The sequence below is a fragment of the Phalacrocorax carbo genome, chromosome 21 (assembly GCF_963921805.1).
Source record: "Phalacrocorax carbo chromosome 21, bPhaCar2.1, whole genome shotgun sequence".
Classification (NCBI taxonomy): Eukaryota; Metazoa; Chordata; class Aves; order Suliformes; family Phalacrocoracidae; genus Phalacrocorax; species Phalacrocorax carbo.
Window position 1 is genome coordinate 7255854 of NC_087533.1, and position 22753 is coordinate 7278606.

The 22753-nt window shown below is 50.6% G+C and overlaps 1 long non-coding RNA gene across 1 annotated transcript; it reads left to right on the top strand.

Moving 5' to 3' along the window:
* Positions 1-12960: 12960 nt before the first annotated feature.
* Positions 12961-17110, top strand: LOC135316676 (uncharacterized). The gene is made up of 2 exons (XR_010375918.1): positions 12961-13483; positions 14521-17110. It is a non-coding gene; the product is annotated as an uncharacterized LOC135316676 (long non-coding RNA).
* The last annotated feature ends 5643 nt before the right edge of the window (positions 17111-22753 follow it).

Below are 22753 nucleotides of genomic sequence, written 5' to 3' on the forward strand. Positions count from 1 at the left end.
TAGTAGTATCACACTTAACTATCTCTATAAATTTAGTGATATCCCTTGGTCCTTCATGGTTGGACAAGATCTCCAGAAATCCCTTCCAGCCCCTACCGTTCTGTGATTCTGTGTGGAGCAAGAACAGTAGTTGACCTTCCTGATGTTAAGTCCTTTCTCATGACCCCTTGTGTTCATCTCCAATCTCCTCTACAGTTACTTGTTTTTTAAACAATAACACAGATGGCACATCCTTCTAGCTTCAGTGTTTTCTGGAGAGGTCAAAAATTGATTACAACTAATGGCAAATGTAATTTGAAAAGAAAGGCAGTAACGCATTGCTCTTACCTCTTATGTGTTCTTTCAGAAGGCAGTTTAAGATGCTTCTGGAAAGCATATCCGTCGAGGACTCTGGTGCTGGTGCTAACAGAACAGCAGCTACAGTACTGCTAGCGGAAGCCTGCCACATTTAACGAATAGCCTCTTCACAAATACAGAGGTGCATATAGACACAAATCTATACTAAAAACTTGTAGAACTTAGGCTAGGCAAGGACTTTGGCCATAAATAAAATACTACTTTTCTTTTTGCCTTGGTTTTGAATACAGGAAGCAAAAGAACATATTACATGTATATGAAGAAGCACAGGCCAGTCATGTTTGACTTGAAAATGGCTCTTCAGCTTGCCTCCTTGACACCTGTGGGTGTCTATTCTGTAGTAATCTTGTCCCTTCAGAACAGTAGCTGACAAATTATATATCATCTCCTTTTCAAAATAGCAGCTGATTCATCTTCCCACTTCAGAAGAAGGAAATTCTCTTGCCCCTGGTTTTCTCCCCTCACAGTGAAAAGTACACAATTGATAATCTCACTGTCTTTTTTTCTTTAAAGCTCCTGCCATTGAGTTACACCCTGCCTAGACAAACATGTAACAAATACTGTGTATAGGGTCCAAGTCCAAATAAGCACTATGCTTTGAACCTGACAAACACCAAGCATTGTCTTAAGAAAAAAAAGTTATTGAATCTTGTGTTTACAGAGGCAGGAGGGGAACAGCAGGTGTAATGTGTCACCAGAAAATTACAGGAGAGTCCAAATCATCTTAAAAGCCAAAAAGCTAAAGATCTATCTTGGTTTTGACTGATAAGCTGGGTTTTGCTTAATGGAACCTGTCACATACCAGTTGCTATTGTCCCCAGAAGAAAATGGTGATCAGGTAAGAGACTTGCTTCTAACTTCCTCTGCAAAAGGTGTTTGAGAACTGAATTGTTCTCCTCAAAAAGAACTACTTTTGCAGAATTTTTACAAGCACACCAGGTTACCAGCAGGAACTACTGCCATTTGGGAATGGGAAGTGGACCTGAGCAGTCAAATTGTTACAGAAGGGGCATTGAACTTCTACAAGCTATAGTCCCATTTGAAGAACAAAGAACCTGCCAGTAGATCCTAGCTGGGAGTCGCCATGGGTTTGTGGATCACTTTTTCACAGATACTATGTGTGTACTAACTCCTGTTTCTAGTAGAATTATTCCTTTAGCTATAATTGTAAAGTTTCCTGCTGTTTAGTCTTAACAGTACCAGCTCTGATATCCATGCTGATGTGTCATGCTACTTTCTGTCCGTAAAACAATATGACATGGGTTGAATTGCAGATCACAAACTTCGATCTCAGTACCTAGGATGAAAAATAGGATATCTGTACTAATACAGGTAACACAGCAGTACAGATATGGCCTCAGCCTCACTGTCAGCTGTGTCAAGACAAGACCAGGTAATGGTTAGGCGGTCAACCAGTGGAAGAAGCAGAACACAATCGGGAGACAGAACTTCTGGAAACAGCCTTCTTGAGTGTGTTTCATGTGTTTGCTAACATGACAAATTATTGTGTGCTGGCTTTGGGTAGAAGCACCGACTGAAATTAGGGCCCTTGTGTGTCAGGTGCTGTACAAATGCCAGTCAGGATAATTTCCTTTCCCAGAGAACTTACAGAGTGGGAAAAAGATGAAGTGACCTGACCTTGTTACCGCATTCAGGTGAGTGGCGTGGCTACGGCTGGAAATTATACCTGTCAGCACCTAATCTATTGTATTATCTACTAGATTACACTTTATCAGTTTGCTGAAGGACGGATAATGGTTTATTGTTATTTCCCTCAAGAGCAATCACCTCATCCTCGGTGTCTTTTGCAGTACTTTTCTGAGCTATCATTATGCTATTATCTGTTATTATGCTATTATCTGAATTCTGCTTATTTTTTTTTAACAGAATTTCCACTGCATTTGCAACAGTCATGGCTATGTACTAATGTTCTCTCTCATCTCCTTAACCTGCATTGCTCTAAATTTCCTGTCTCCAAGGTTCACTCACTATTTGTATGTGTGCAAGCACCTGGCACTAAAAAGATGCCTGATGTACACTGCTTACTATCTTCGGGTGAATATTTGCAAGGACACTAGGGCCTCGCAGTTAAAGGTAAAAGGGGCGTAGCTGTGGCTTTGCCTAAGAAGCCTCTGGTCTCTTCTTCATTTATTACGAAAGATTAAATTTTGTGCTTGTTAAGCATTTGTCGTGTTTGTTCTTTCACTATGGTCCTCGTTCCTGTCTCACCAAAATGTTAGTTGAGGCTGCTCTGAGCCAGATGGGGTTAGTTGCTGTACTGTTGCTTGTCTTCTGTGTCTCTTGAATCAAGAACACGCTTTGCAGGTGCTTGTAGGCCTAGGGAAGAAAGGATCCATTAGGTTTGATAGAAAAATTGAAGCAGCACCGCTAGCAGCCTTTCTCTGTGACCTAACCGTACATGGACGGTTGGTCACGGGGAGAGAATGTCCATCTTATTTGGGCTCACAGAGCCAAACACCTACATAAATGGATTGCTTGAGTAAAGCATCTCCATCTGGGGTCCAGACTGATCCCTGTGTATATTTGTCTCAGCACAAACTGGCAAAACCTGACCCTTATTGGGTAGAATTAGAATTACAGAATTATAGAATAGCTCAGTTGGAAGGGACCTACAACTGTTGTCTAGTCCAGCTGCCTGACCATTTCAGGGCTGACCAAAAGTTCAAGTATGTTATTCAGGGCATTGTCCAAATGCCTCTTAAACACTGACAGGCCTGGGGCATCGACCACCTCTCTGGGAAGCCTGTTCCGGTGTTTGACCACCTTCTCAGTAAAGAAATGCTTCCCCAGGTCAAGTCTGAGCCTCCCCAATGCAGCTTTGAGCCATTCCCACGTGTCCTATCGCTGGATCCAGGGCGAAGAGATCAGCACCTCCCTCTCCATGTCCCCTCCTCTGGAAGCTGTGGAGAGCCATGGGGTTGCCTTTCAGCCTCCTCTTCTCCAAACTAGACAAACCCAAAGTCCTCAGTCATTCCTCGTAAGACATGCCCTCCAGCACTTTCACCAGCTTTGTTGCCCTCCTCTGGATGCATTCAAGTATCTTAACATCCTTGTAAAATCGTGGGACCCAGAACTACACACAGCACTCAAGGTAGCATTTCAACTCTTTCTTCAGAGATAAAGAGCTACCTTGCATAGGCAACCCCTCATGTTTACAATCACGGTTTCCGTCTTCACCATGCACATGAACACACTGCCTTCTTTTGTTAAAAATATCAAGCGATTCCAATTGGTGCAGGCTTTTTTTTTTTTTTTTTTTTTTGAACAGATTATTGGTTGCTGTCTGGCCTAAGCTCTTATAAGTAACCCAATACTCTGCCCTTCCCGAAAAACACAGCAAATGCCCATTGCTAAGAGGCAGCAGTGGCTCCGTAGTGAGCTGCTTCCTGTCTGAATATATTGTTATTGGGGTGACTCAGGAGCTGTTTCACAAGATGCAGGAAAAATTCCCCATCTTTATTCTGACTGCAGCTGGACTATTGGATTTATCTGGTGAGTGATGTGTTTTGTTCTAATCACAATTACTGTCTTTCTGCCTCTTCTTCTGTTATCAGTGAGCAGAGAAACTATGCTAAATATTGTGCCATCAGTCACAGGTGTGTGACAACAAAGAGATGAAGGAGCAACTTCTCTCTGTGCAGCTGTGCTGACAGGCTCAAGATTTGCTTTAAAGGGTTTCAGCTGTAGGAGTATCAGTGGCCCCAAATCAGGACACAGCTGTGCTACTTACCTAAACTGAGAGACAGTCCATTCACCACAGAATATATTGTCCCCTTCAGGTGGGGGAAAGCAAAGGAAAAAAAAAATCACTTTTCACAGAGTAGGTCCATAGCAGAACTGAGGATCAAACTCGTGTCTGCTGAAGCCTTGTTCAGAATATACTTTTCCAGGCACCACTGTTTATTACATTAAGCATGGGGATTTGCCTCATATCCCCTCTTCACCATGCAGTAACACATTGTTCTGCATTTTCTTTGGGAACAGCTGTCCTGCCAAATATTTCTGACAGCATGAAATCAACGATGAGTCTGTAATGCTGTCACACCTCAAGCAAGTTCCTAGGGCTGCTGTCACTCATTGCAGGGAACCAGTCAGTCTTTGCTCTCAACCTCTTATTGTGTGCCTGTGAGCATATCCTGCAAGTGTACATAAAATTAACTTGGCTAATAAAAGCAGTCTTGTGACTTCAGGCAGGCTGTTCTCTTCAGTAAAGATAAACTTGGGGGGGGTGGTGTCAAAAGAATTTTCCACATAATTAGTAATTCTTTTATTTTTGTGGGGTTTGCTATGGTTTTTTTTAATTACCTTGTCCCTCTGCAAGGTGTATTTGTGGATATTTACACGGCTTTCTTTACACAAGACCTTGATTCAGTAAGTGCTTCTCCATAAAGACAGATCGCTGGTGTCGCTTTGCCGAGTTGGGGCCAAACCATGGGAGTTTCATTTGTTTATACAAAACCACAGTTGAAATATCTTATAGATTTAACATACCAGTCTTCATCATCTGTTAACTTCCTTTTTTTTTTTTTTTTTGTAATACATCAGCTTCTTGGGTTCCCTTATATCATCTTACCTTGCTCACTGTTGACTGAAAGTAGTACCGGATCTCCAAATGACCACAAAGTTGTAATCTCCTCTTAAGGCACTTGGATGCAAACCTCAGGGATTTCATCTGAAGCAAAACTGCTAAACCTCTGCTCTGCCTTTGTCCAAAAAAACCCACAATTTAAATGCCTAACATTTAAATGCATAATCACTTTTTACCTTTTAGATACCTGTATTTACTAGAAGAAGCCTAAGAGAAAATGCTTAAATTTTTTGGAGAGGAAAGTACATTAATATTTTAGTCCATCATTTGGAAAATATGCTTGGAAAATAGCCTTTTAAACTGTAAGCCTGCCCCTTGAAATGACTGTCTCTGCTTTTGATTTGAGAAGTTAAAAGTAGAGAAGTTAGTGTTCTGTCTGCTCTGTGTCACTTCCACAAAACAAACCAGCTTTGTCCTGCCTGGTCACCCAGAATGAATCAGGAAACTCATCATAGGACTGGGATACTGTGGGAGGAAGAGGGGTTAAGCAGAGCCAGGTGAGTGAGCTCATTCATGTGTACATTAATCTTGCTTCGCTGTTAAAGAGCTACCAGCCTGTCCTTGGGCAACGTGAGGGTTTCATTCTCCCTGCATCTTCAGCTGTCATGTATATCCTTGCACAATTAAGAGAAAGCATTCCTCTCTGGCTGGTTAATGATTTGCATCAGCATGGCAGGAGTATGAAGTGTTATCCTGCATATGTCACTGAATATAAACAGCAGAGGATCAGATTTATAGCAGCTTACTGTAAGAATGGCAGTGCCAGAGCTGCCCATCATCCCTCCTGTATGGTTCTGAATGGAGTCAGTGGCTACCTAACTTTCCGCTTCCCGCTCTGCCTGTTGCAAAGTGCTGCTGCAAGCTGTTAAAAGCTCATGTACTACTGAATAGCAAAGGGCTTGTTTTCTGTTCATTAGGTGCCTCCACGAATGAACATCATGTCAGTGAAGTATTAGGCCTGAGCTTTCCTGGAGAAGCGCAACCAAGAGCTGAGAGGAGCCCAGCACCCAGCGAAGTGTTTTTCGTTACAGACGATAACTCAGATGAGGTGACCTTTAATTTTCGGAGTCCAGCAGTTGATCCTACCAATGAAACGAGAGCTGACTTCATTCCTGTCCATAGACAGACAGCTGCAAAAAGAACAGCCGTGCTGCCTAAGGAGTTGGTTAGAAACCTGGAGGTGCCTGAGCACCTGTACACAGAAGCAGCACCTTTAAAACCCCAGGATGGGCACACATGGCCTAGCAAGCTCTTGAGTAGCATAAGCATCCCTGCCTCCACACAAGGATCACAGGCTACCATGCGTCTCGAACAGCCAGACACATCACTGCAAGGAAAACCAGAACATATTATCGAGGCTGGTTTCAGTCCTACCAGCTCTAGCGCTAGACTGCCTCAGCCCTTTCTCAGTGGAGGGACACATCAGGACTCTCCCGAATTTACAGCTGTCTCTTCCATTCCTGTTATCAAGCAGCTGGAAGTGCCAAGTCCTAAAACATCTCTTCTGACTTCAACGGTAAATTTTCATCCTCCAAGAAAAGAAATAGCAGAATCTCCACTTCTCAGCAGAGTTAAGATTGCTCTAGAAAGTGCAAGGGTGGATTCGTTACCAACAGGAACACCTGCCACCAGCAAAAGGCCAAAAGATACAAATCTGCAAGTCCAGCCTGACAGCAAAGCTGGTGTGACACCTGCATACCTGAAGAAGACTCAGAGCATGGACGCTAAAGTCACAACTTCTGCATTCCTACTAAAGCCAGCTTCAGGGGACCTTGATGCAGTATATTCCAGAACAACAAGTGCTATTCAGTTTTACCCTATTTTATCTCTGAAGCAAGAAACAACAGGCAGTAAAGCCAGAAACTCAACAACAGCTGTAAAAAATGGTTCTGGACACCCGAGCCTGTTGCCTGCTCTTCAGACACTCCCACAAGGCAACATACATTCTTCTTCATTATTGATGCATCTGGAAGCTCTAGTTCATGATGAGTTACTTCCACCTCCATTTCAAGGGCCCATTAGCAAAACTGATAGGCAACAGCCCCTCTCTTTGTCACAGACGCTCAACTGTACTAAACAACATGTTTCTGAAGAAACCAACAGGACCTCTCAAGAAATCACAGTTCTAGTTTTACAAAGAGATACTGATCATCAGACAATGACAAGTAAACCTGAAAAATCCAGATTCCCTGAGAGCCCCCAAGCTTCTGCTAATTCATCCTCATTAGGCCAATCATGGACGTCCACATTAAAACTTTCCCTAACTACTAAAGAGCTAAAAGAATTAACATCTGCGCTCTTTCCCAGTACGTCTACCTTTGAAAATGCAGCCCTTCAACCTGTAAGTACTTTTGATTCTGCTCATGCAGGGCTTCCGCCATCAGGTACATCTTTTCCTACTTATGCTGGTTTGCAGCTAATGGGCATCCCCACCTCTGCTGAGAAAGGACTTCACATACCACCTTCATCCGCATCTACTGGTTCTGGATCTCAGGTTCAAGGCATTTCTGCCCATCCTGTGTCTCGGGAAGCCTTCCCTATGATGCTGCAGATGACCACAGTGGAAAACGCCAAGAGAAAGAAAAGTCTGCCACAACAGATAGGTAAAACTGGTTCTCTCCCACTGACGCCACAAGCCAGCCCAGTCCCCAGCCCCTCTGGACGGCATGACAATGGGAACCAGAAAGTTCCTCTTCACAGCTTTCCCCCTTCAGCCTCCCAGATGCAGCAAGCTGGCAGCCTGGCAGCTTTTGCTTCAAAACTGCCCTCACTCCGTGCACGGGGAAGCCAGTCCAGCTCAACAACAGCACATCCTGAACTGGTGGTGTCCAGTGTTTCTGATGAGATCCCCGCACACCTGGCACAAGCACTAGTGCAGCAGTTCAGTATGTCACGTGATGCAGCTACCAAAAACCTCAGTGCTTTTAGAGGTAAACTTACAATGCTACCATCATCCCCATATTTGTCCTTTCATCTTACACATACTAATGGCATGATATGCCTGCAGCCCATGCAAGACTCCCCTCGACCTACAAAATTCCCAAATAGCAGTGTTGGGGGTCTGGTTTCCATTCAGCAAATCCTGGCAGTATCAAATTCTTCAGTGTTGGACCTTGCAAATTTACAAAATCTGAGTCCTTCTAGCTTAATTCTGGTTAAGCCTGTATTTATCCTTTTGTCGACTGACAGACCAGATTTACAGATGGTGCCCTCTCCCGACAGTGAAGATGACCAGAAAACTGCCCTCTTGTTCACAAACAAGCAAGATCTGAATTTGGGTACCCCTGAGAGCAGCCATGATATCCCAATGAGAACTAGTTCCTCTTATCCCCCTAGTAAGTTTTGGAGGCCTGAAACTACTCTCTCCACTCTGTCTAACCAACAAGCAGAGACAAAAAAAGTAACTTCTCAGCCAATGCTAACTAGCACTACAGTGCAGGCCGTGCATCTGCACAGGCTGCCTCAAGAGGTGCAGGTAGCTCCTCCCAGTTCCCAAGAGGCCAAGGGGACGGATTTGCTTTTACTTAAGGGTACGTTAGCAGCGCCTTTCACCTCCACTGCACCACTATTAGTGGTGTCTGCACAGCATAGCCCCCCTATTTCCCCTGAAGTATTTTTCACTGCTGAAAAGCCAAATTCTTCTTCTGTAATTCCTTTACGGTCAGCAAAGGGACTCCCTGATTTTCCAATGCCTGCCCAACCTCCATTTACTATCACAGGGACTGTAGATCAGGTTCAGCACAGTAAGAAACTAATGCTGCAAACAACTGGCCATCGCGACGGCTTAGTGACCACACCTTCCTCTGTCCATGCACAATGCACAGAGTGCTTGACCTTGCATGCAGATAGAACCGTAAAATACCCATTCAAGACATCCACAAGTATCATGCCTTTGCAGCCCACATGGCAAAGTCTCCTGAGTACTGAGTCACTTCAAAGGCTGCCATCACAAGTTCAGTTTGTATCCAGCACATCATCAGCTTTCTCAGCGCTTCCAGCCGCAAATGATTGTAAAGATTCAGCAGCAGGCAGCATGGCCTGTTCAGGAGGAGTCACTGTGCATGCTAAAGCAGCACAGACCCGTACACCGTCTATAAAACCTGATCTTACTAAACATTTGGATTTTACATCCATTGTGCCTAAGTCCTTTATAATGACAGAGAGACCAATAATAGCACCAGCACATACTCCATTTTCAACAAAGGTCCACATGGAAACAACATTTTCTGCAAAACTTACAGCTACAGTTACCCATCCAAGGATGTATAGCAACTCTCCTGGAAACTCACCTTCACCTGTATCTGCACATGTTCCCCTGCTATCAGCCATGAAACCTGACCAAATCCATCAAGCCCCTACTAAACTGTTCACACAGGCCAACATGGGAGAAAACACAAACCCAACTGCAGCTGGCAAAAGTGCAAGAAATACAGGAAGTGGTAAATTCTTGGGAACAAGTGTGTCTCTGTCAGCTATGTTTAACACAGGGACACAGCAACCCCCCACAGCAGTTCTTACAAATAAGGTTGTTTTTACTCCGGCACAACCACCTGTGTCTGCAGGAGCTATTATTGCTCTTGAGAGACAGCCTAAACTGACACAGACCACATCACGGCCTCCATTAGCAATGACTTCTCTCTCTGCAGCTAAGAATTATTATATTACTACTTCACTTACAAATAAAAAAGTGTTTCTGCTGCCAACATCAACTGCCCGATCTGATCCAAACATGGTGTTGCCTACAGTTGCCAGAGTGAGCAAATCAACTGTGGTCTCTACACCAAAGGGGAGGAGTGAAGACATGTTAGTGAACGGAGACGCAGCCACTGCTAGCCAGCTGCCCACGCGGGCAACCGTGTCTTCACCGCATCAGGCATCAGCAAGACACCCTTTGGAGAGGGTATTACTGGAAGATAACTTTGGACAGGAGACTGGTCATTCTAGCCCTGATGCTGTTATGCATACCACCGGGCCATCTACAACAAAAGCATTTTCCATCTCTGCTAATAGGCTTGTAAATAAGGTTACTAATCAGTCAGCTGTCTTGAAAAAAGTAGCTGTCAATGATGCTGAGGTGCTTCTAGCCAGAAATCTGACCCAGTTCCTTCCAATCCCAGAGAGCCCCTTGTATTCCTCTCAGAGTCTGGTAGTGCTTACGCCAGAGGCGAATGCCTTGCTGGGTGTTGCAAACACTCGACAATCTGAAAGGCTGTTCTTGAACACAGAGGCAGAAGAGAAGATTAGAACAAGCGAAGTAACAGACGAAGCAGCCGAAGGCTTAGTAACTGTTCTAACACTGCTGGGTTCGGAGCCCCGTGCGCTGCTGAGCGAATCACATGAGAGGAGGGTTTTGCTGTCAGATGCTGCCATTCTGAATGGGTAATTACCTCAGTGTAGCCGCTGTTGTGTATTTATGCTGCATGATTTAAGGTGGGGGGTTAATATCCAAATTGCTCCATGGGCTCAGTTAACATGAGTACGCTGTATTGTGGTTTTAAAAAGACTTTGTTCGTTCAGCAATGACATCACATTAGAAAAATGGGTGATTTCATATTTTGGTTATTAATACTGCCCTTCAGACCTAGTTTTCTTTTTCACAGTAGCCTTCGTCTCTCTGCCTCTCCTCCCAGAAATGATCTATGTGCAATTTTGCAAGTGGGAGCATTTGACCAAATGCTCAGGTGATCAAATGCACCAGCAAAGAAGGTAGATATTCCCACGCAGTGAAACACTTCCAGGGTCCCCTCAGTTAAAATGATTTGATTGTGCAGAGAGGCAGGAGGTGGTTCTGATCATAGGAGGCTCTGACATGCCAGGGTCTACATGTTGTTCATTTGTTTCAACTTCATGTTTGGTTTCACTGAGGAAACTCACCCTAATGCTGTTTTATTTCTAACAGGCTGTGGAGCTTAGCTGGGCCTCAGCTTTTTTTCCTTCTTTCCCTAAAGCCTTGCAGTTGTGAGTGATGATGTCTGCGGCTCCGGTAACTACACCGTGCAGATGAGCCTGCGCCCTGCTGCAGAAGCAGGCCCTGAGGCCGAAGGGTCAGCGTCCTTCCAGGAGACTTTCTTGGCTTTGATCGCTGTGCAGAGCAACAGCAGCCAGCCCGTGCTCCAGATCCGGTCGTGCTGTGTGACGCCTTCCGCCAGCCCGGGGGGACCAGGCGCAATGTGCTGCCTGTTCCGCAGGTCAGACACAGAGCTGCAGAGATGGGCGTAGCTTCACGTGGTCCTTCGGGCCTCGGCTGGGAACGGGCTGATCCTTAGAGGACCCTCCCTCTCGCATCCTGTGGCTTTGAGTTCAGAGTAAGCTCAAAGCAGTGAGAATGAGTCCAAGAGTGCTCTGGACCCTTAGCTGTCTTGTAATTAACACTAAGGGCCTGATAAGACAAAGAACCCTCAGGTGAAAAAAATCTCCCTTATGTAAATTATGTAAACTAGCATGCCCACTTCTCCACGCCGATGTCAGGGTTGCAGCATCCTCCTGCACTTCCTGCAGGGGATGGCACAGCCTAGGAGCAGAGCGGTCCACGATGGGAGCCAGGCTTCTCCAGGCCTCCATTCCCCCATCAGCATCTCATGGCTATTCTTGCCTGACCTGTCTGGGTTGAGCACAGGGAAATAGGAGGATTCATCAGTTGATGTTTGTAAAACCACTGGGGCATGAAACGTGCGTTAGAAGTGCTACGCATTATTTTAGTCAGTAAAAGACCTTTCTGATCTGCCCCTATCAGCTACAGCAGGAAATCACCTCTGCAGTGCTGCTGAATTTGTCTAGGTCAGGGAATGATTATCGCACCACAGCAGCCACTGTAATGGTTGTAGCAAAATCAACCTCCAAGAAACAATTCTGCTGCTCTAGGACTGTTGCCTCCACAGCAGGGACAGGTACAGCCTGAGATGCTGCCATTTTGTGGTTCTCTGTTTGACTCTGACTCTGTAGATACAGCTACCTGGCTTAGAACTTGTGCAGACCTGTGTCAGCAGATCCCCTTCTTCCCTGCCTTTAGTCAGGGAGAGCTGAAGTTTGAAACTGTTTGCCATTTGTCCTTGCCAGGTTGCCATTTGAATGCAGACACATCCAGTTACTGCAGAGCAGTAAGTCCAGAGCTGCTAGCTTCACCATCCAGCTATTCCAGATGCTGAATCATTCAGTGGCCTATTTGCACTGTGAGCTTAATGTCTGTCTGCAAGGCAAAACAGGGTGCGAACAGGTACGTGGGACGGGTCCGCTTTCACTGGCCTACGGAACTTCTGGAAAGATTTGATGCTTCCAGCAGGTATAGCCGATTCAGTAAAGAATCTTGATGGTAGATTATAGAGCTCCACCTTCTTCCAGCTCATAAAGGTCTTCCTTAATCTCCTGCATACTCTGTGTCTCCTAAAGCCCGCCCGGGCTGAATTTCTACTCTTGGTTAAGGTAACTGAGCTCACAGTGCTGTAGTCTCACTTTATAACCACAAACAATTTACTGTTGCATTAGGTAATCAACATAAGAAGCATATCAACAAATAAGCAAGTAGCAACCTTATAGGAGAACCGCAAGGAAAAGGCTCAGCAGGGCTATATAACTTTGCATTTTAGAATTACATGAAAAGGCTCGAGTCTACCTCTATATTGGATTGTCCTGGGTCTGAGATATGGACATTTCCAGGCTTCCACAAGCTTGGAGGGCTCAGGGATAAGGCTACTGTGAAACACTTGGCACTGTGTCTCATACTTAGCCATAGGCCATGCTGTGGATTTAAAACGCGCATCACTACAAAAGTAGTGCAAAGAAGTGTTTGAGATGATTTTAGAAGAGAGATTCATGAAAGTTTGACTGGTTGAGCTGCACAGTAGAGCTAGAAAAGCTCTGAAAATTCAGCCAGTCAGGCTGAGCCTGCTTTTAAGAAGCTTTGGCAGGAATTAGAAAGTCAATTGCATGGGCACGTGAAGGATGAATGTCTGCATCTTGCCTATGCCCTGCTTGCTCCGACAGTACTTCCTGGCCTGCAAACACAACCGTTGGGCCTAAAAAGAGAGTTAGACTCTCTGGGAAAGAACTCATCCACCTCCTGTTACAAAGTCACCACATCAGAGTGATCCCATATCTCATCAATGCCTTTGTTAGACGTCTGGAAGACGAGTTAATGATATGATATTGTCGCAATAGGTGCTAATCCCTAAGGAAAAGGAATTAGGGAATACAGATTTACAGAAAAGCTGGTCCAAATATTAGGCGACGCACTTTTTGGAATGACAGCAGAGCTGGACAAAAACGGAATCCAAGGACACCTGCTCTGTTCAGCACCGTGGTTACTATGGACTGGGCACAGTCGCTCGCGCAGGAGATTCTGTTGAGGTGCCGCCAGTACACTTCCAAATGTTTTTCATATGTCTTTCCAGGACTGCTTTGAAAGTGTGGAGCCAGTCCTGCAGCCAAGTGACTGGAATAGCTATGGAAACCTGCACAACCTGATCTCATTTGGTCCAGTTTTGAGAATGAAGAACAGGTTTCTATATAAACGTGTGGAAGGTGGGTCTCCTGTTTTTTCTTCTCTCTCTCTGTCTCTTGAAGAAGTTTCTGTTCAACCTTTCCTGCTGTAAGAAAAGGAGCACACTTTTTAAAACCTTCTTGATGGCATTCTGGCGTGACTAGATTATATCCCAAGAACTCCTCATCTTTGTTTGGGCCTTCCAAAATCCCAAACGTGGTGGTTAATCAGTCTCAGACCCGATAGATTTTTCAGACAGAAGACACACCCAAATGTATCCTCTGCGGGAACTGAAGCTTTAGGAGAAGAGGGGGAGAAAAATAAGGCAGAATGTCCTCTAGCTGAGAAGAATTTTCCTGCATGTTGCAGTATTTTGATGAAACACGTTGACTGAGGATGCGGAATGTCATGTAAAGAATTGCGAGACACATCCACTAACTCTTTCCTTCAGGTGTCTGGGTTTTAGGTGAGATAAGATAGGAGGAACCAGGGTATAGGGCCCCCTTTTAAGTATATTTTTTCTGTTAGCTTTGCTGCTTTTAGAATGAAAAGGCAATGCTGTCATTTTTGTACTGAGCTTAAGGAAGAGTCCCCATATTTAGAGGTGTTTACCTGCTACAGCAAGGAAATACCATCCACAGGTAACTGGACAAAAATCTAACTGGTGCAGAATGAAGCTGGTCATGAGGCAGGAGCATTTTTCTTTCTCTTCAGAGGCGAAATACAGCAGATGGTTAATGGTAATTAGATGTTGTCCAGCTATTAGAAAGGAGTGACACTGAACCTGGCATATCACGAGCATGAGAGAATTCTTAAATCCACTGGCACCACCCCTGAAAGACACCTAAATTCTTGTGTCTTTACTTGTTTATGCAAAGAATTTTTACAGCTGGGAACTTACTGCAAAGAAGGTAGCGTGTTTGAAAAGGCACTGCCCTTTCAGACTACTCTATGGAAAGAAAGTTTGTCGTCCTACTTGGCACGCTATAAAGATGAAAGGGGGTTTTAACCTTCTCTCCCTTCTCCCTTCCCTTCTTAACACTGTTCACTGCTTGATTACTTCCTTCTTTCTTTCCAGGTCCTGATTCTGCCATGCTGGTACCCATTCTGCTGGGATCCCTTACCGGCTTTGCTGTCTTGGGCAGTGCTTTTATAAGCCTTTGGCTGCATCATAGACAGAAAACCAAAACCGTAGGTTATCCACAGCTTGGAGAAATCCATGGCCTGTGAACCACGAGCAGCCGACTGGTCCTGCAAATCCCACGCCACTGCTACAATGCTCAGAAAAGCAATTGATTTTGCTCTGCATACTGTATTGCTTTCGTAAAGCTTCTGCTGACCCAGGGACCAAGATGCCCAATCTCTGCTTTAAGCATATCTCTCCTTCCTTTCTTTGCTTCTGCATGAGCAAGTCCACAAACTGCAGTGTAGTAGTGGTCCAGCTATAAGGGAGAGCAGAGCTTAAAATGCAATATGTGCAAGCATGAGCACACAGTTTGTTCACAGAAATGGGAAAGCAGACAGGAAATCGTGATGCAGAAGAGCCACATAAAATAAAGCACTGTAGACTAGAGCCATGCCATCAAGGAGAATGGATTGTTAGGAAAAATTACAAAACCAAAGTTTATTGATTGGGAACTTGGACAGGACCCAAGAGCTCCAGTGATCCAGCCACTTGGCTTTACAGCTTTTGTCACATCTAAGGAGCTGTTTTCTCACTTTCAGTGGAATCAAGTTTCCACTACCTGCCTGTTGGTAAAATCCATATAGTGGGAGAATGTTCAGAATGCAAAAGCTTTGTCCGTAAGGCTGGATTTGAGAGCACATAAAAAGAGCTCGCCACGTTCAACCTGTAGGTCCACTTTCCTTACTGTTGTTGCCAGAATGCAGGCAGAAAAGCGGCCACTGCCAGAGCACCTCTTGTCAAATGCAACGCACAAGTAGCTTGGGCTTCCACCTGGATCAGTCTTCCTCCAAGAATTTCTCCAGATCTTATATGTGGCTAAAAATTCCAGGTCAAGACTCAACAACAATTACCCTTCAGAAATTATCATTTGTATTGCAGTAGCGCTGAGGAAACCAGCACCACGTTGCACCTGGCATTGACTTACCTACAGAGATAGTGCCTGTGCTAAGTCGTTAAAGACACACATGCACAAGACCCAGAGGAGTGTCATTAAACCGGTTTTACAGCGGGGGAGTCCAGGCATAAAGCAACTAAAAGCATGCATGCATCAATACTCTGATATAGCCAGGAAGGAGTTCAGCTCTCCTGTGCCCCAACCCTGCTCTTTAACCAAAAGGCTGTTCTCTTTCCTGAAGTAAGTTTGTAAACAGGGTCTCTGAGACCAACACAGCAGGTTCAGTACAAAATAGCAGTGAAAGGAGTACAATGTAGAAAGCCGTATTGCTTTTTTGCACTAAAATGCACCTGGAATGCAGTCACATTTGAAGTACAGCAGATTCTTAGAAATACCTGTACAAGGACTTTGTGGTTCTGGAGGAGTCTGGCATGGTGCCCAGGTACAGCCACAGGCAGAGTGGGGTGCTGCGTCCTGGACACCACAGCTGACCCGATGGGGGCCATAGCTGGAGGGAGAGAAGGGGCCAGCAGCCGCCTTGCAGCGAGGTGTCAGCAATCGCCTTGGCAATGAGAACTGGCAGCTATCGCTGGGGGCAGGTCAGGAACCATCTTCAAAGGGATGAGCAACAGCCTTTTTGGGGAGAGTAATCACGCGTCTCAGGGAAGGGGAGTGCAGCATGCATCTTGCAGTATGGGCAGACACAAGCATCTCAGGGTGAGGGGGTTCAGAGTCAGCAGCCACCCCAGAGGTTGGTCAGCAGCAGCATTTTGCCCTCTTTCTTTCAATGAATAAACCAAATAGAGTGCTATGCGGACTGCAGAGGTATGGCTTTCTACCACTTCGCAGATGTTTTGTTGTACTATAAAGCTTTTGAGTGTCCTAGCAGAATTTTCCTTACTGTCTGGCTTTGCTTGCAGCTCTGCAGTGGATGGGGTGGGACACCTCCTCAGCTGAGTACGGAGCAGCACAACTGTTGGCGTGTGGTTGGCTGTGGCAGCAAGAGCCAGTTTTGTCTTGAGTGATGTTCATTCTTTCAATGCAGAGACTGTCCAGGGGTGTCTGTACAGGCTACGGGTAACTGCCATGCGGCTTTTCAAGTGTTGTCCCTTTGTCCACTTTCCTATGTGCGTGACGTCAGCTTTTGGGTTCCTGATGGAGGACAATTTGATGCAGTTGCTTTTCACACCATTGCTAGGCGGGTGTCAGGTGAAAAGGTCATATCCATCCAGTTAATTGACAGTTTCCAGCAATCGGAGACTGGACAGAAGAGCCTCTGCTACAGGCTGACCTTTCAGTCCTGTGACAAGGCACTGAGCCGTCAGGAGGTGGCAGAGATGCAGCTGCTCTTTCGGAAGGAAATAAACCAACGCTTGGGTGTAACCCTTCGGTAGCGCGTTCTATGTTGTTTTCAGGTGCTCGAGCAGCATCTGCGCTTGTTGCCGGTCTGGAAAACGTGACCTACATCTTGTTGGACCTAACACTGTGTGTTATTGCAGTGCCTCTTACAAACGCAGCGCGGACTTGCAAGTACCTGCACGCGTTCTAAATGTGGAAATTCCTGTTAATGAAGACCTTCGTCCTCTGCGTGTGTGTAATGAAACCTCATTTTAAAAAGCGGAGCCTTTCTTTGCTAGGTTCCTGTGAGACCGGACTGGATCTCCTGACTGATGCCAATTCACTTTTCCTATTCTTGCTTGTGTTTGCCCAGCGCCTTGTACCGGTAGTGATTGTACCGAGTGCACCGAAAGAGGGAGGATCTTGCTGTTTCCAAAGGGTTTTGTGTGTTGTGTACAGTTTGAGCGCTGAAAACCCTCTGCGCAGGCGCTCAGTCCCTCTGGGAGGACGGTGAGCGCTGGGCTGCCGGTGCAGGCATGCACTGGGTAGGGCCCCAGCCGCGTGCACCGGCAGACTATTTTCTGAGTAGCAATACAGGCGGTGATCACAAACGGTACCGCTGTTACTAGGTTCCACGGGACACTAACTCATCCTAAAAGATAGCTGTACCACCAGTAGTGCATGAATAGCTACAGCAGGCGTAACTGCCGCCAGAGAACTCCAGTAACAGACCGAGTTACTGGAAGCTGTAGGATTGCACTGGGGAAAGGTAGCAATAGCACGGCAGATACTCCTAGGCCTTTCTTTTAACAGATGTTGCAGACTGCAAGACCTGAGGCCTTTGCCGACGCCAGCGGCTCCCAGATCGCGCTGGGTAACTCACGGCCGCGCGCCGGGACTGCGCCGCCGGCCGGCGCGTGCAGACGGTCCCCGCTGCGGGGCGGGCGACGGGGCGCGCGGGCTGCAGGGACGCGTGACGCTCCCGCGGGCGGCGCGCGGGGGTCGGGGCGCGGGCGGGCGGGAGCGGCCGTCGCGCGCTGCTGTCGCCGACGGTGGCAGGCGGCTGTGAGGGGGCGCGCGGCCGTCTGAGGGGACGGGGAGCGGGACCCGCCTGGTGAAGGGGCGGGCGGGCGGGCGGGGGCCGGCGCCGCCTTCTGGGGAGGGTCCGCGGTCGCCTCGGGGCGGGCGGGGGTCGCCCATCGCCTTCGGGGGAGCGTCCGCGGTCGCCTCGGGGCGGGCGGGGGTCGCCCATCGCCTTCGGGGGAGCGTCCGCGGTCGCCTCGGGGCGGGCGGGGGTCGCCCATCGCCTGCGGGGGAGCGTCCGCGGTCGCCTCGGGGCGGGCGGGGGTCGCCCATCGCCTTCGGGGGAGCGTCCGCGGTCGCCTCGGGGCGGGCGGGGGCCGGCGCCGCCTTCTGGGGAGGGTCCGCGGTCGCCTCGGGGCGGGCGGGGGTCGCCCATCGCCTGCGGGGGAGCGTCCGCGGTCGCCTCGGGGCGGGCGGGGGTCGCCCATCGCCTGCGGGGGAGCGTCCGCGGTCGCCTCGGGGCGGGCGGGGGTCGCCCATCGCCTGCGGGGGAGCGTCCGCGGTCGCCTCGGGGCGGGCGGGGGTCGCCCATCGCCTTCGGGGGAGCGTCCGCGGTCGCCTCGGGGCGGGCGGGGGTCGCCCATCGCCTTCGGGGGAGCGTCCGCGGTCGCCTCGGGGCGGGCAGGGGCCGGCGCCGCCTTCGGGGGAGCGTCCGCGGTCGCCTCGGGGCGGGCGGGGGTCGCCCATCGCCTGCGGGGGAGCGTCCGCGGTCGCCTCGGGGCGGGCGGGGGTCGCCCATCGCCTTCTGGGGGTCTGGGAGCGCCGTGGCTCCGGCGCCAGCCCGGGGAAGCGCGGTCAGCCATCGCCGCAGGGCGTGCGGGGGGTCCTGCCCCTGCCGGGAGCAGCCAGGAGCCCGGAGCAGCAGAGGGTCCCTCCCACTCGTGAGCCCCGGAGCACCAATTCGGTGAGAAAAGCCGATCTGCAAGCCTTTTTTGGGGGGAGAGGGAGGGAGCAGAGCGTCGGGGCTACGGGGTAGGGGCGGGAGGACGGCCGGGGCTCGAGTGGTGCTGTGGCGAGCTCCCTCCGGGGGCCGGCGTCCCTCTTGGTCCTGACCGCGTACTCCTGCCTTGGCAGCAGCTGGTGGAGCAGACGGAGGAGGCATCATCCATCGTGTGGCACTGCGGGGCAAGAGCAAGCGAGAAGAGGAGCGGAGGAAGCCCGGGAGGCTGAAGTTGGAGGAATGAGAAAGGCACTCTGGGCAAAGGCACCTCCCTCTCACTGGGACTGTGGTCACATTAGGGCATTACCAGCACCTTTGGACTTCAGCGACCTCCCTGTAACCAGGGCTTGGGTCTTTGCTTTTGCTGGCCTTTTGCCACATTGCCCCATGCTTAGGCTGCCTGGAGAGAGTGGTGACCCTGTAAGGAGGGTGAGAGCCAGCGTCTCTGCACCTCGGGGCGGGGAAGTGGAGCTCCTGAACTGTTAGGGGGTGGTGGGTGGTGTGCTGCAGCCAGGATGGCCAGCCTGTAAGTCAGGTGCAGGTCAGAGCCTTGGGCTCCGTGGGGCTTGTGGGGAGCGAGTGCCGAGCCGAGGGGGACCGCCCGTAAGTAGGGCTGTGCATGTCCCCTGTGCTCAGCGGGAGGTGCTGGGAGGGACCCCCTGTAAGCAGGCGGGTGTCCCTGGCCCCGGCCTGTCAGAGGCATGGGGCTGAGATGTGTGGGGCTGGGCGTGCCCTGCCCTAGCCCTCTTCCTCTCTGCTCCCAGCCCCAGGAGCAGCTTGGAAGAGAGAGGAGCACCAGGGAAGGCGGGAGGCTGGGGGGAAGGGGCCCCCTCCGGGTATTGCATAGTGCCTGTGAGTAGGGCCCAGCTCCTGCCCAGGCAGCCCTGGCATTGGGAAGCCCTTTTAAAGCCTTGAGCTGGGCCATTGCCCCAGAAGCGGGGCTGGGGTCTCTGATCTTTGGCCTCCCTCCAGGCCGCGGGGAACCATGGTGGTGAGAAAGGTGGGTCTAAGATGGCTGAGCCTGGGGGGGTAGAAGGTAGGAGGGAGGAAGGGTGGCTGGGGGTCAGGGAGTTCTGTGGGGACCTCCCTCCGGGGACTGGCACCCTTCTGTCCTCCCGGCGGAGGACCTGGTGCTTGACTGTGCCCTTGTTCCTTGGGAGCAGCTCCTGGAGAAGAAACACAAGGCATCGTGTGGAACGGCGAGGCGAGAGTGAGCGAGAAGAGGAGTGGCGGGCTGAAGTGGGGGAAAGAGAAAGGTGCTCTGAGCAAAGGGATCTCCCTGTCACGGGGACTGTGGTCACACAAAAGCATTGCCAGCACCTTTGGTGTCCTGGCTAGCTTTGCGCTGGGCGACCTCCCTGTAACCAGGGCTCAGGTCTTTGGCCTTTTTCCATGGTGCCCCACGCCCGGAGGGAGTGGCGACCCTGTAAGGAGGGTGAGCGCCACCGCCTCCGCGCCCGAGGGGGAAATGGAGCTCGCTGGACCCCAAGCCCACCCTGTAAGCAGGGGAGGGCCGTATTCCCGCCCCCCTCCTCCAGCCCCGGCAGTGGCTTTCTGCCTGCCGGCGGCCTGGCCAGCGTGACCCCCCAGAGTCGGGGCGTGTCACGGCATTTGCCCCTCGGCCACCCGTGAAGCCCCTTGGCACGTTGAGGCCCCCCCCCCCCCCCTCGGCCTCCGTGCAGCCCGGGGGGCAGGTCTGAGGCTCTCCTCTCCTGCTCGGGGGTAGGGATGGCTCCCCAGACATTGGCTGCACAGAGCTCGCGCTCTCTCTTCCGGGAAGTTCTGGTTTTCCCTGTCCGAGTCCGTGTCTGTGTCTGTGTCTGCATCCATGTGAGTGAGCGAGTGAATGAGCTTCTTGTTTAGGCCCTTGTTAAAAGTGCTGCAGCGTACTTAGCTTCAACTTCCCGGGAGGGAAAGAAGGGCTCTGTGCAGCAACAGGGGGGTCCCCTCTGAGCCCGCGAGCGGAGGGGGAGTCCGGGCTTGCCCCTTTCCCTTCCCTCTAAGGACGGAGCGAAGCCGCTTAGTCGTAGCGCGGGCAAGGCGACCAGCCTGTAGTCAGGGCCTGGGTCTCTGCCTGCGTGGCTGCCTGTCCTGCTGGCGAGCTGCCAGCGTGCCAGCCCCGAGCCGTGGAGCCCTCTGTCCTGTCCCCAGGAGCAGCCCGACCCCCCTGTAAGCAGGGCTGGGGAGGCTGCTTTAGCCAGCCACCAGGAACAAGCCCTCCCTCGCCCTTTAGAGGGTGCAGGTTGAGGGAGAGCTGTGCCCGAGGGCGCAGTCGCGCCTTTGGCGCTGCTTTTGGAAGTTGCGTCTTCTTAACACAGAATTGGAAAAGATTCTAAAAATCTAGGGAACGGCATCGAGCCAGGTACCTCCCCCAGACTCATAAAAACCATCCCAGACGCGCCAAGGATGCTCTTGTGTGACTGCAGCCCCCGTGGCAGGGAGGTCCCTTTGCCCAGAGCACCTTTCTCTTTCCCCTTCTTCAGCCCGCCGCCCCTCCTCTTGCTTGCTCTTGCCCTGCAGTTCCACACACAATGGATGCCTCTTTCTTTCCTTCTTTCTTCTCCAGGAGCTGTTGCCAAGGGAGGAGGGCGCAGTCAAGCGCCAGCTCCTCCGCCTGGGGGACAGAGTGGTGCCGGTCCCCGGAGGGACCTCCCCGCAGCGCTTCCTGACCCCCGGCCATCCTTCCCCCCGCGCCCCCTGCCTCCCCCGGCTCAGCCATCTTAGACCCGCTTTTCTCACCCTTGGGCACTGTGGTGCCCGGCAGCCTGGAGGCTTAAAGGGCAGAGGCCCCAGCCCTGCTTCTGGGGTGGTGGCCCAGCTCAGGGCAATAAAAGGGCTTCCCAGTGCTAGGGCTGCCTGGGCAGGACCTGGGCCCCGCTTGCAGGCACATCCCCGATGCCCGGAACGGGCCCCTTCCCCCCAGCCTCCCGCCTTCCCTGGTGCTTCTCTCTCTCCCAAGCTGCTTTTGGGGCTGAGGGCAGAAGGAAAGGGGACCAGGGCACGGCAGGGCAGGGCAGGGCAGCACAGCAGATTTAGGGTGGCAAGCACCACTTGCAGGCCCCAAACACCAGCCACTTTCCAAGCAGCTGCTCCGCACTGAAGCAGCAGCTTCTCTCAAGTGATGAGGAACCCACCTCAGGAAGTTTTTCCGCCCAAGCCCCCAAAACCTCACAGGAAAAGCCCTTGCCAAAGTCACCAACCACCGCTGCTGATTCACCTGCCTCCAGGGCAGAAAGTGCCCAGCACTCTTGATAGTGCTCAGCTGGCAGCCTGCGTGGGGTGACCGCCCCGTTAGCGGGGTGTGGGTCAGGGTGCCCCTGAATCGGAGAGAAGGAGCCTCCGTGGGCCTTTGGGACCAGGGCCGCCCTGTAAGCCGGGGCCCGGCCAGTGCCCTGGAGTCCCGGGCGCTTTGCTGTCCAGGCAGCGGCTCGAGCCCCCTGTAAGCAGGGGCGCAGCCTCTTTGGCCGCTGCCTTGCGTGCCCAGCTTGCTTTGCCCGGGGTGCCCGCCTCCGAGCCCAGCTCCAGCACCGGCCAGAACTCCACAGGTGGCAGCGGTGATGCCCAGGGGAGCACCAATTCGGTGAGAAAAGCCAATCGGATCAGTGATGTCTTTGCGGGGGGTGGGAGGGGTGGTGTGTTAGGGGATAGGGGGTAGGTGTGGGAGGATGGTCAGGGACCGTGTGGTGCTGTGGGGAGCCCTCTCTGGGGGCCGTCCCAGTGTCCCCCTCCTCTAGGTGGCGAAGCAGCGGTTTCTCAGTCCTGACAGCGTCCTCCTGCCTTTGCAGCAGCTGCTGGTGGAGAAGGAAGAAGAGGCATCCGTTGTGTGTGGAAGGAAGTGCTTCTCTTTCAGCACCTGCACGGGGGAGGAA